Source organism: Caretta caretta, chromosome 5 (assembly GCF_965140235.1).
Source record: "Caretta caretta isolate rCarCar2 chromosome 5, rCarCar1.hap1, whole genome shotgun sequence".
Lineage (NCBI taxonomy): Eukaryota > Metazoa > Chordata > Testudines > Cheloniidae > Caretta > Caretta caretta.
Window position 1 is genome coordinate 104,443,151 of NC_134210.1, and position 14,504 is coordinate 104,457,654.

General features: G+C 42.5%; 1 protein-coding gene and 1 long non-coding RNA gene across 3 annotated transcripts in view; one reads left to right on the forward strand and one right to left on the reverse strand.

The window, feature by feature from the left end:
* LOC142072208 (uncharacterized) overlaps positions 1-14,504 on the reverse strand; it is a 630,664-nt gene that overhangs the window by 576,288 nt on the left and 39,872 nt on the right. The gene's annotated exons all lie outside the window — the stretch shown is intronic.
* LOC125636647 (programmed cell death 1 ligand 2-like) overlaps positions 6,793-14,504 on the forward strand; it is a 35,392-nt gene continuing 27,680 nt past the window's right edge. Inside the window, exons 1-2 of one of the 2 annotated variants that reach the window (XM_075128760.1) lie at positions 6,793-6,832; positions 7,447-7,530. The gene's annotated coding sequence lies outside the window, so the exon portion shown is untranslated. Of the gene's footprint in view, positions 6,833-7,198; positions 7,531-14,504 lie in introns of those variants that run through there. The other variant, XM_048850107.2, reaches the window with a different exon arrangement.

A 14,504-nucleotide genomic window follows, 5' to 3' on the forward strand; every position in this document is an offset into this window, starting at 1 on the left:
GGGGGGGAGCCCAGGCCCACCCTCTACTCCGGGCTCCAGCCCAGGGACCCTAATAGTATCAGCTATGGTAGCTGACCTTTTAGGAACATGACATGTACAATTCCCTGGGCTAGTTCCCCCACAGCAGCCCTCACTTCCTCAAGCTCCACTTCACCCTCACCTCAGGACCTCCTTCCTTGTGCCTGATATGGTGTGTACTACTCAGCCTCTCCAACAGCGCAACTTCCTCCCACAGCTCCTGACATACATACCCACCTGACTAACTGGGAGGCTTTTAACTAGTTTCAGCCAGCCCCTGATTGGCTTCAGGTGTCCCAATCAACCTAGCCTTCTCCCTACCTTCTGGAAAGTTCTTAATTGGCCCCAGGTGTCTTAATTGACCTGGAGCAGCTGCCATTTCACTTATCCTGGTACCAGGGATTTGTTTAGACTGGAGCTAATATATCTATCTCCCACTACTTTTCTATAGCCATATGGCCTTGCCCCGTCACAGGGCATAGAGGTGAAACTGACCTGAAGCAGCAAGCAGCAACCTATAGACATAAGAAAAACATGCAGGCCAAAGGCATGACAAATATTAGCAAATTCTTTGTCTCTTCAAACACTGAAAGTGACAGAATTGCTGCATGCTTAGGGTGACTAGATAGCAAATGTAAAAAATCAGGATGGGGGTGGAGGTAATAGGTGCCTATATAAGAAAAAGCCCCCAAAATCGGGGCAGTCCCTATAAAATTGAGACATCTGGTCACCGTAGGCATGTGTAATTACAACTGTTTACCACACAGGTAAACACACCCTAAATTATAACAGCATGCACTGTGATAATAAGCTTGCCAGTGAAATGTTTCATGATTCAAATATTGAGAACAAATTGTGTTGCGGAAGACCCAAAGCAGAGCTATTCGTGATCAATGTTTTGGCCCCAATGTCTGTGGGGGATTGTTTACGGGATTTATTACCACTGTTACCAGAACGCACATGTATTTTTCTGTAGCCACCAATGCCTCAAATAAGGGGAACAGGAAAAATTTTCTAATGTGCCTACAATATTTCACCATAACAAATGGCGTTCAGTTCAAGTTGCTCAATTTTTATGAAGTTGGTGATGAATCTGCAAAAGGCATTCATCATGCTAGTTTGAACTGCCTAGAGAAATACCAGCTCAATGTTAATTGCATCACTGCATACTTTGCTGATAATGCACATGTGAACTACTGCAAACACAGTCAGGTGTATCAGTTGTTATGTACAGACAATGACTGCATTTTGAAGGCAGACTGCCCCGCACACATAGTCCACAGTACCTGCAAACATGCGAGTGTCGGTTGACATAGAAACAATTGTGTTGAAAATTTACAGCAATTTTTCTGTGTCCGCAATATGCACAGAAGAACTCCAAAAAGTTTTGAGTTTGTTGACATTGAATGGAAAGAACGGAGTAGTGTGATATGTGAGTACAAGATGGCTATCCCTTAACCCAGCAGTTGATCGACTTTTGAGAAACTGGCCAGCAATTACAGCCTACTTCAAGTCACTACAGGAGTCTTGTCCAGTAGCATTAAAGAACATGTTCACATAAGATGGTGAGGATGCCTGCATGTGTTTTTTTCCACAAAGTGGCTTGTGTCTTTGATGTACTTATGAGAAACTTGGAGGCATCAAAGCTATGCATTGCTGACACGTATGTGCCATTTTAAGCTGAAGCTGCCGAACCAGAAAGAGGATTTGGTTTTTTTGGATTCCAAGCTAAACAACTGATGAGAAAGCTACTACTACAACAAAAAGCGAAGGTAAAGCAAGCCATCATGACGTTTTATGACTTTGTGCTTTTGTACATCGATAAATGGTTTGATTTCTCTACTGACAATGCAGTGATGAAGCTGAAACCCATGGGTCTCTACGAGAAGCTTAGTTTCTCAGATGCACTCAAAATGAGGGAAACCGTAAACATGGACTAGCTCTATGAGGAATTCTGCACCAGCCGATGTGTGATCAAAATATCCAGCAATGTCATTTCCAAATCTATCAGTGAAAAATGGAGGTATGTGTTTCAGAAGTGTGGAAAAGAAAACTTGAAAACCTTGTTCCAAATTGTGTAGTTTGTACTTAGTGTATCAAGATCAAATGCATTTGTAGACAGGATTTTTTCATTAATGGGGAATAAATGGTCTGACATACAGAACAGATACAACATAAATTTAATTAAAAGTGAACTCCAAATTTGCATAAACTTCCAGTCATCCTGCAAAGATTTCTTCATCTCTGTACAACAAGACTGGGAGTTGCTGAGTGCTGCAAAAAGCAGCAAGAAATACCCCTAGCAGTATTAATAATAATTATTATAATTATTATAATCATATCAGGAGGAGTGGGGCAAAAGTGCTAAGAAAACAGTCCCTTATTTTTGAAATACAATATTGGCAACTGTACAAGCTTATTCTGCCTGACTCCATTTATTGTAAATGACACCACACTATAGAAGCACATTGTTGTAGGGTGTTCTGCCCCTGCTACAATGTGGCAGAAGCATGAAAGAGCTTGCGTAAAACAGAGTTGGGTGTGGCTGACTGTTTTTTTCCCCGAGTTGGTAGAGATAGGGTTGCCAATTTTGGTTGGATATATTCCTGGAGGTTTCATCACATGACATAATTTTTAATTAAAGATTAATATTTAATTCCTGGGGACTCCAGAACACTCCTGGATGGTTGGCAACCCTAGGTAGAGAGGGCCACCAAGCCCCACACACCATACCTAGGTGCTGTATGTTGGTGGTACAAACTACCAAAGATGACATTTTAGTTGTTTACAATGTGGGGTTTATTATTTATTCTTATTTTATTTATTTTAACTTAGTGGGAAAACATTTTCTTGCCTGCCTAGGCCAAAACTGCCTGAAAGATTTTTCCTCCAATTTTACAAACTACCCACTCAAAATCAGTTTTGGACTAACTCCAAACACAGCCTACATCAGGATTAGAGCTGAAAGAAACTTTTAATAATTTAGTTCTTTCGGCATATCTCAAATGTCCCTGATTTTGACAGATATCACTCATTTATGTCCCAAAGTTCCCACACATATTTGGTGTCCTCTCACATCTATGGTTAAAAATTATTTACATCAGAAATGTAGAATCATGAAACAGAAGTTATAGAAAGAGTTGTTTAGAAAAGTCCAAACACCCACCCACACATAACCAACTCCTGAAATCCTGAGCACTTGATGTCAACAGGAGTTTAAGGTGTCAAGCCTCTCAGGATTTGACCCACAGATGATAAACCTATAGCTTCAATTATGAAGTCATTTTACTAGCAGTTTGTTTTGGAGGTAATCTTCTCAATCTCCAGTTCCCCTTCCTAAGAATCTTGATGTGCTAATCAGTGTGTGTATCTGAAAGAAAACCAATCCCTGCAGTATATGGAGATTGATATTTTGTCATCTCAGTAGAGGAGTGAAAAGTTGGTTCCTTCAGTGAACAAAGATGGTAAGAAAGGACCTGTGCTCTTTAGGCAAGATTCTAAATTTGCATTTCCTTTACACAAAATCTATAGTTAATAATTGGGCATGTAATATTCACTCTTTCTGTTTCAGTGAGTATTGTTTGCACATTGAGGGAATGTTTAGCTTTGTGACGATCTAGAAATAAAGCAGTGAGCCATAGCAGGGTGTTCATTAACAAGTTATTTTTGCACCTCAAAGGCCAAGTGGTTTCAAATGCCCAAGAAGTGCCACAGTAGGGTGACCAGATAGCAAGTGTGAAAAATTGGGCCCGGGTTGGGGGGGTGTTAAAGGGGCCTATATAAGACAAAACCTCTAATATCGGGACAGTACTGATAATATCAGGACGTCTGGCCACCTTGTGTCACAGAAGCTTGTTAAATACATACCCTGAAGTGATGTATTCCTGTTAGGGCAGGGGTGGGCAAACTACGGATCTGGCCTGCAAGCCCCGCTCTGGTGCTATACTTTGTAGTATAGACATGCCCTCAGCTAAAATGTAGATTTAAAGAAGTTGTTATAAACCAGTTTGATGGCATATTTATCCTTTCATTATGTTCCCAGTGGAATAATTAATAATTATTATTATTATGTTCCCAGTGGAATTTATTATTAGCAGTGGTAGAAGGATAAAAATAGTAAGGAAAATAGAATTGCTACTGTGGGAACAGTTGGTCTGATAAATTGGCCTAGGGTGGTGTGGATTTGGAAATGCAGGAAAGGTATTTGCGGCAATGCCTTTTGGACCCAGTTTTGTATGTTTTGCCTAAGGGAGCTGATAGCGGTGGCACTGTAGTAATATGTGTTTATCAGAACTTGTCTACACAAGGAAATTGTCTACACAAGGAAATTGTAGCTGTAGACAAGTCCATAAATCTTCTAGTTACATCATCTGAAAAACCCTGTGTGTTATAACAATACCTTAAGTTAATATGGGAAAGGAGGGTGGTAAAGAGAGGAAATGAATAAGAAAGGCTAGCAATACTCTGCCTGCACAGTTAGCTAATCTTTGCCTTTGGACTGACGCCAGTTACTTTTTGCCTCATCATGTTTGACTTAACTGTGAGTTAATATGTGGTGTGGCAGGGAGGGGAAAGAATTTGAGCACAATGAGTTCAAATTAATACCAATTTCACAAAAGTCAATAGAGTTACCCCGGGGATGTGTTTGAGCAAAAACTTTTATTCTATCCATCAGTAAGAACCTTTGCATTGTTAACACCTGTTCACCCTAACACAAAGTTCCACTGGTTTTGAAAATGGCTTTATAACATGCGCTAAAACCACTAAATGAAACTCTTTCAAAATCATTGTTCAGCATGCACTTTGCTAGTGCTCTGCACTGAACAAATTCAGCTGTGCTGGTGAAACAAGGTTCAGTACTCAGGTCCTGTAGCAGAACTTAGACATGATTCTGCAACATGCTTGAAAAATTGCTTAGTGAGAAGACAGACCCCTAGACAGAGAAGACAAATATACTGGGTTATATTTCCTAAAACAGTTCAAAATGAGAGTGTGGATGATGAAACCAATGTAAAGTTCTGAAATGACAAAAATGAAAATGTGTGAAAGCGGTGTCCCCATTTAGCAGCTAAATGCCAACCTTGGTATTGTATGTGATAGGAGGATGAGGAAGAAGACAGCACTTTCTTTGCCTTTCCCAGATCTCATGGATCCAAGAACTATGAGTAACAGGAAACAGCCTGAATTTAAAACAAGAAAAGGAAAAGAAACTTCCCCCATCTAGCTGGTTTACTGTAAAACCAAAGCAGAGATAAGACAAATGTGTCAGACCTTGCCAAATGATGAGGATTAGAATATGTCAGCTTTTCTGGTCATGATTTGCAGGATGTGAGTTAACTGTACTACTAACAATAGTTATAAACTCAAGGATAAAATGACTGAGTTACATGAGAATGTTAGGTTTCAGAGTAACAGCCGTGTTAGTCTGTATTCGCAAAAAGAAAAGGAGTACTTGTGGCACCTTAGAGACTAACCAATTTATTTGAGCATGAGCTTTCGTGAGCGAACCTGGATTTTCGTGAGAGAACCTGGATTTGTGCAGGAAATGGCCCACCTTGATTATCATGCACATTGTGAAGAGAGTTGTCACTTTGGATGGGCTATTACCAGCAGGAGAGTGAGTTTGTGGGGGGGGAGGGGGTGGAGGGTGAGAAAACCTGGATTTGTGCTGGAAATGGCCCAACTTGATGATCACTTTAGATAAGCTATTACCAGCAGGAGAGTGGGGTGGGAAGAGGTATTGTTTCATGATCTCTGTGTGTATATAAAGTCTGCTGCAGTTTCCACAGTATGCATCTGATGAAGTGAGCTGTAGCTCACGAAAGCTCATGCTCAAATAAATTGGTTAGTCTCTAAGGTGCCACAAGTCCTCCTTTTCTTTATGAGAATGTTAAGGTCTTTTAAAACAGGAAAAGTAACATTGCAGAGAGAGGTCTGCTGATATAGCAACACATTGAACATGCTAAACCATGAACGGCAGCTAATACTGTCACACACACACACACTCTGCCGCCACCCCACAAGCCTCTGGTTCAGAGGGCCCGTATGGCAGTGGAACCCCTCCACTCGTGAGGAGGATTGGGAACACAGTGGAATTGGACCAGTGCAGCTCCATTGCATGAGGGGATAGGAATCTTGGATTTCACTCAGGAATAGGTATTTCCTGTGCATTGCAGAGCCCAGCTTTTAGAGCCTCACTACACCTTAGCATGCAGGCTTCCGGGGGGACAAAGCAAGGACAAGGGCGTGGATTCACAAGAGAAACCACACACAAATTCATGTAGATGTATTGCCGCAGAAACAGGACTATAGAACCACAGCACAACCTCAAAAGAAAATTCCTTACTTCTCCTTTCCCTGATGTTCAGGCTGTGTAGGAGGGGGAGGATTTGGCTACACAGTTGTATGGTTGTGCAGTCTGCGCAAAAGCTCAGGACAAGAACAAGTCATTTGTTATTGTCTTGGCTCTTACAATACCATTATTCTTTGTCCTTGGACAAGTCATTTAACCTCTCTGCCTCTGCTCCTCCATCTGCAAAATAGGGGAAATTCTTATTTGACCTTGGTATGGAGTGCCATAAGTGTGTATGGGGCTTTGTAATAGGATAGCCTCTGCTCTGTAGATCATACAGTGTAGTTTAGATACAACATTCCACAATGCATGGAATATGACAATGAATAATGGGGAAGGAGGGAGTGTGGTTTATACAAATGAAGGTCATCATGAGATTGTTTGCATTTGAGCAGCACAAGGTGTGAGTTTCTTCCTTATTAACTTATTCTACCTGAGATGTTATTAGGTTGCCCTGGAAAGGTAGGTCCTTGTTAGAGAGACTGAGAAATTAAGTGGGTTTTGAGGAAAGAAAGCAGAGAGCTTGCCTTCTTTGCAAGGGGGTTTGTTAGTATTTTGTAAAGCTGTTGGATCGTGCTACAGAAATGTTAGATATTCCTTCTGCAGGAAAGAGCCACATAAGCTTTTGCTGATGAGGTTAAGAAAATTTAGTAAGAGACTCTGTTGTTTCACAATGCAATATGATCTCATGGTTATTAACTCTATGGCCAAACTCTGCCCCCTATTGCACCACACAAGGTGTAACCTTAAATATTTTTCAGGGGTTAGTCAAGAACAGAATTTGACCCAATCAACTTACAATGTGTTTTGAACAAGTGTTCTCTGATTAGAACAGCCCTGCAAAGTAGTGAGCTCACAGAATTCTCACTGGCTCTAAACAGTAAGACTGAAACTGGAACATGTGCCTGTCCATTCCTGTGAAACATTGGTGGTTTCCTTTTGATGCAAGCTTTAGTTTTTAAAACCCATGATATGTGAATACAATCAGAGAGTAAATGGACCGTTACTGGCTGCATAAAGTGCTGTGGGATTGCGATTCTTTTCCCTCTAATGTTCTCGTGGCATCATACAAATAGGTTAGAGGTGCTTTGCCTTGGAAACCTTGACTATTTCAACTGCTATATGATCCCTGATTCTTCCGACAGCTACATGGATCTGATGTGAGTATAATGCTACTAAAATGTAAAATGATTTCTGCTGCATTTTGTGACTAGCAGATAACATCATTCCTACTTGGATTTATAGTCAGATTTTCTTGTTTGATTTATAGTCAGTTTATCTGGTTTCAGCTGGTTTGGTTTCCATTCAGATTTTGGACCAGAGATGGGTCAGAACCAAGACCCCAGGTCCAAAACAACTTCAAACCCTGGGAGGGAGGGTTTCAGAATCTAAGCCTGGATATGGATCAGAATCTTACAAATGGGTCCTCTCTATTTCATACTCAGAACAAAAGCCATGGTGGCGGGGAGTAGCTTCAACTGGTGGATCAGTATGTTGCAGTTTTTGCCCATCTATTGTTCTGCCAGAGTTCATCTTACTCTGGCTTACAACTCAGTCTTATCCTGCCTTGCTTCCAATTCACTAGGAGTTTTAGAATGTGTCTCCTATAAAGTCGTGCTTGCTTTCTTTTACTTTGTATTAACCCCTTATTACATCCTGCATTCCAGGCTCACTGTTATACCTTGGCTTGTTGAAATCCTGGCCTCAATGAAATCAAGAGCAAAATCCCCACTGACTGCATTGGGGTCAGGATTTTACCCCAGGTCTTTTGGTCTGCAGTCCAGTACCCTATCTGCCAGACCATACTTCCCTTCACAGTAAAGGTGGAGTTGAGCCGTGGTATACATAGACAATGTTGCATAGGTGATGATCCATATTATTATATGTAATTTGTCTGCCTTACTGTCCACACGCAATATTCACAGCTTGGGGGACTCTATGCTGGGAAGCAGTGATTCTGAAAAAGATTTGGGGGTTTGTGATGAATAATTGGATGAACATGAGCTCCCAATACAATGATGTGGTGAAAAGGGCTAATGCAATCCTGGGATGCATAAAGAGGAGAATCTCAAGTCGGAGTAGAGAGGTTATTTTACATCTGTATTTGGTACTGGTGCAGCTGCTATTGGAATACTTTGCCCAGTTCTGGTGTTCACAATTCAAAAAGGATGTTGAAAAGTTGGAGAAGGTTCAGAGAAGACTCACGAGAATGATTAAAAGATTAGAAAACCTTCCATATAGTGATTGACTCAAGGAGTTCAATCTATTTAGCTTAACAAAGAGAAAGTTAAGGGATGATGTTAGAGGGCTTATTCCTTCACCCTCCCACTTCCCTGGTCCTTCTCGCATGAACAGAGAGCAACAATACCTGAAGTCTGAAGGTGCAAACAATTCGATGTTTATTGGGGTGAACTTCCAGCAAGCTTAAATCCAAGTTCCTTTTTCCTTATTTTCGAATCCCAATTTACTTCCTGTTTGCCCCTAATTTATATAGTAATATTCTCAGCTATACCTTAACCAATCATTTTACTGAAATTTACCTAACCAATCCCAAAGTATTGTAACATAATTCGCTAACCAATTATATCCCACTACCCTAATTAACTTACACCTAGCAAAATTAATTATACAGCAGACAGAAACAATTAGAGAACCAGACAGATTAACAATAGAAAAGTGTGGGCCATAAAGATAAAACATACAGAAATGAGGGTGTGTGGCTGGTAATAGCTCACCTCACCTGATGACTTGTTACAGTGTGTATGGTAACACCCATTGTTTCATGTTCTCTGTGTATATAAAATCTCCCCACTGTATTTTCCACTGAATGCATCCAATGAAGTGAGCTGTAGCTCATGAAAGCTTATGCTCAAATAAATGTGTTAGTCTCTAAAGTGCCACAAGTACTCCTTTTCTTTTTACAGAAATGAGGATTTCACAACCACAACTATTGAGAAGTGATTTCTTGCCAGACAAAGTTTTCTTTAACCATCTTTAACTGGTGGTGATAGGCATTATCAGGACAGGATTGTATTCCTAACAGCCCAATAGCACCTTATTTCAGTGTGACTAGTTTGGAATGTAAGTATGTGACCATACACTTCCCAGCTTATGGCTGCCTCTGCTGCTTAGCCAAATGCCTTAGCCTAAGAACCAGGCCTCAGACTATCCTAGTGAGAGAAGGCCCATACACAGGCAGACTATGATTTTGATTCTTTGTTTTATACCTCTGTAACTAGCTAAGTGATAAAAATACACCTAAGTTCTTAAAGTATAGGCCTTTACAGGCAGGCCTCCATATCTAAATCCTAACAGATGACTTCATTACAGTCTAAAAGTACCTGCCAGGGGTACACATAATTAATAATGGGCTTTTCATTCTAACAGAGAAAAGTATAACACGATCCAATGGCTGGAAGTTAGAGCTAGACAAATTCAGACTGGAACTAAGGTGCACATTTTTAAGAGATAGAGTAATTAACCACTGGAATAATTTACCAACGGTGATGGTGGAGTCTCCATCACTGACAACTTTTAAATCCAGGTTGGATGTTTTTCTAAAAGATATACTGTAGGAATTATTTTGTGGAAGTTCTATGGACTGTGCTCTCTACAGGAGCTTGGACTAGATGATAACAATGGTCCTTTCTAATCTTGGAATCTATGAATCTATTAAAAGTGTATCTGTCCCACTACCTTCTATTAGGCGAAATGCCCCATACTTTTCTCAGAGGTTTGTCATAAGAATACATTATTAATTAATGTTTGTAAAGCACTTTGCATAGCAAAAATGCTATATAAATGCTGAGTATTATTACTATGACTAAACTTTCTCCATCCAGGACATGGCCATCTGCAGACATGGAGATGGAGGAGGAGAAGAGTTTAGGGATGATTATTATACATGGCTTGTTAGACTATAAGCTTTCTGGGGCAGGGACCATGTCTTCATTTGTGTTGGTACAGTGCCTAGCTCCACGATGACCTGATGCTGACTGGGGCCTTTAGTTGCTATTATAATACTGATATTAATAATGGTGGCAAGTGAGAAGTATGAATTATGAAGACAGGATCTGGAATTGTTTGAAGGTGTCTGCTTACCCAGCAGAAGCATTTCCATCTTTGAATAATTTAGATGAAAGAAATAAGAGATGAAGCCACAAATTTGCCTATTCCAGACAGACATGGAGAGTGTGGAAGGCAGATCACCTACATAGCCCTGACAGTTTCTAATTCTGATGACTATATTCTACTTATCTAAATTCTCCATGAAGTTTTAAATGGATGCAGCAGTATATTGTATTTTCCTTCCTAAACCATTGCGTAATCCCTTTGAAGTCAGTGGCATTGTATCAGGGACAAGTTTGTTCTTGAACAAGAAGAATTTCCAGGTTGCTTTAAAACAATGGAAAGTAGCTGAAACTGTCTTTGAATTGTAGCATTTTGTGAAAAAAAGCATACAAGTTCTCTCAGATCCATGGTAATTTTGGGCCTGGTAACATGTTCAGGGTATCACCAAGGAGTGGGTTTTCATCAAGCAATACAAAATACTATAAAAAAGCACGTAATAATGGTTGTGGTAGGTGGGGTTTCTGCAGCATTGCATATTAGTATAATTCATTACAGTTATTTGTACAGTACCATAGTGTGCATGTGGCTTTATAGGCACATAAAATTGAGGGTCCCTGATATGAGGACCTTGCAATCTATGTAGAACAAATAGAATCTTAGAACAAACAGAAAATATATTAGGCAAGCTTTTCAAAAATGGGGGCTAAAATTAGGCTCCTGAGTCCATATTTAAGGACTTAAATAAGGAGGTAGGAGCCTAATTTTAAGCACTATTTTTGAAAATCTCAGTCTTTGATGTTTTTCTCCCCAAGTGTGTGTGTGTGTACATGTGTGTGTTTGTACGTGTGTATATGCTGATGGATTTAATGGAAACATTTTATAATGGTAACGAGAGACTCTCAGGAATGGTGATACTGTTATAGTATCAAGGTCACTTAATATCAACATATTTTATAGAATATCCCATTTCATGGAAATTTGTTTTTAATGGACCAAATCATTTTGCACTAGTTCAGCGTAATGGTGTCTATTTAATCTTAACTGTCATTAAGTAATATCCTGTTTAATGTTAATTGAAAACAAATTATTTCCTGTTCCAAAGGCACCTAAGGTCTTCCGTTAAGCAAACCCATTAATTCTGGCAGGTAGAATTTAGCCCTTTATATCAATTATTGTATGTGCTATAAGTGGGGTATTTTCATTTTTCAAATAACAGTATTATGTTCTCAGTCTAGTTGCATAGTTTCCATGTACAAGTATGTGAACAACATTAAGGGAAGATTAGACCAATGATTTCCATTTTTAGTATTACAGAATTGAATAAAAATTCCCTTACTTCTGCGATTTCTATTTCAGCCTGAGGATTTTTAAATAAGCTTGTTGGGAAATAATGAATAATGTCAATATATGTTGGAACAAATTGGAATTAAATTAAATTATCTGTATACTTCACTTAGGTCCTGATTTTGCAAAAATTACTTATTACTTGTGTGACAAAGGACCACCTATGTAAGTAAGGGTTTGTACAAACAGGCCCTGAAGCTGGAAGAGGGCTACATTCTCTAGTAATGCAGTTCATAGAACAACTTAAAGAACACAGTCCAAATTTAACAGATAGGTCCTGCTATGCGTGGAAAAGGATGAGATTAAAGAGCAAGGGCAAAATTCTTTTCTCAGCTATGTGTACATCTAAGAATAAGAATTTAGTTCTTAGCACAACTCATGATAGGTACTCTGCTTAGGTAAGAGACTGGCTCTTAGTGTTGGCTCTCATTCGTTATATTGGCCTCCTTACTGCACTAACATGTTGCTATATGTAAAAGAGTTTCACAACATATTAAATAGTATCACCACACCTTTGTTGTGCAAATTATTGCTTAATTCTGTGGTAAGTGGGCTGTTCAGATATTGCAATGATCCACCTCTCTAAGAGGCTAGAGAGATGGATGGACGGGAGGGGGCAGGGCCAGATTAACCTTTTGTGGACCCCCATGGGGGCAATGGAGCATGGTGTGGGGGGGCTGGGTCCTGGAGCGTGGGGCTGGACAGGGGTATGGCATGGCAGGGGCAGCCCTGCCCTGCCCAGCCCAGTGCGAGGCCACTATTTACAAACTGGCAGTTGCCAGACGCACAGTAGCCCTCCTGGCCCTGTGCTGCCAGCATTCCCCTTCCCCTCACAGGGTGGGCCATGCCGCACCACACATCCCCCCTGCCCAACACTGGAACACCCCCCACACCTGATTCCCTGTGGCCAGAGCCCCCTTGGACGCTCTATGGCCAGCACCCACCCCAGACCCTGCCACAAATGCACAGGGCCCTGCACACCACCACTCCTGTCCAGTGCCCCCCTGCCCACAGCCCCACCACAACTGCCCAGCACCGCACACAGAACCCCCACTCCCTAATGCCTCAACATACAGATCTTCCCCGCTCCCTCACAGCCCAGCACCCGCCCCAGGTCCCCCAGAGATCCACTCCCCCACGCCCTGCCTCCCAGCTGCACTCATCGACCTTGCTGGGAGGCGACTGTCTCTGCCGGGCTGAGCTGCCAGTGCAGCCAGGGCTGGTCCCGGGGCAGAGAATCACTCTGGCCCCCCAGGAGTGGCACAATCAGCCAGGCCAGGGCCTGCCCCAGCCAGCCTCCCTCAGGACCCACTTGCCTGGAGGGGCCCAGCCAAGCCCCCCACACTGCCCCCATCAACTGGCTGAGACTGGCCAGGCTTCTGCACCAGTCCCAGGTGGCTCAGCACCAGGGAGACAGGTGGGGCCGCACAGGTGGTGGGAAGCAGAGACTGCCCTGGAGGTGGAGATGCACTGGGGTCTGGCCGGGGGCAAAGAGAATCATAGAAAATTAGAGTTGGAAGAGACCTCAGAAGGTCATCTAGTCCAACCCCAGCCAGGCTTTGTCAAGCCAGGCTTAAAAACCTCTGCGGATGGAGATTCCACCACCTACCTAGGTAACCCATTCCAGTGCTTCATCACCCTCCTAGTGAAATAGTTTTTCCTAATATCCAACCTAGACCTCCCCAACTGCAACTTGAGACCATTGCTCCTTGTTCTGTCGTCTGCCACCACTGAGAACAGCCTAGCTCCATCCTTTTTGGAACCTCCCTTCAGGTAGTTGAAAGCTGATATCAAATCCCCCCTCACTCTTCTCTTCTGCAGACTAAATAAGCCCAGTTCCCTCAGCCTCTTCTCATAAGTCATGTGCCCCTGCCCCCTAATCATTTTCGTTGCCCTTCGCTGGACTCTCTCCAATTTGTCCACATCCTTTCTGTACTGGGGGGCCCAAAACTGGACACAATACTCCAGATGTGGCCTCACCAGTGTTGAACAGAGGGGAATAATCACTTCCCTTGATCTGCTGGCAGTGCTTCTACTAATGCAGCCCAATCTGCCATTAGTCTTCTTGACAACAAGGGCACACTGTTGACTCATATCCAGTTTCTCATCCACTGTAATCCCCAGGTCCTTTTCTGCAGAACTGCCGCTTAGCCCGTCAGTCCCCAGCCTGTAGCAGTTCATGGGATTCTTCCATCCTAAGTGGAGGACTCTGCACTTGTGCCTGTTGAGCCTCATCAGACTTCTTTTGGCCCAATCCTCCAATTTGTCTAGGTCACTCTGGACCCTACCCTCCAGTGTATCTACCTCTCCCCGCAGATTAGCATCATCTACAACCTTGCTGAGGGTACAATCCATCCCATCATCCAGATCATTAATGAAGATGTTGAACAAAACTGATCCCAGGACCTAAATTTCCTGAAAGCTGTGCGGCCATGCAGCAGCCTATTTAGCACCATGCAGGTGTTCAGGGAACCCACCTGGGGACCTGCTGTGGCTGGGGACTGGTTGGGGTAGGGATGCCCCTACCCCAGCCTAGCCAGGCCTCCAACCTGCCATGGCCTGGGCGCCTGGCTCTGCTGGGGCAGCCTGGCCCGGCCCCAGCCATGGCCTGGACCCAGGAAAGGCCTGTACCAGCCCAGACCCAGGCGCGGCTCGGGCAGCACAGACCCAGGAGTGGCCCAGCCCAGCCCACACTGAAGCACAGACAGAGCAGCCTGGC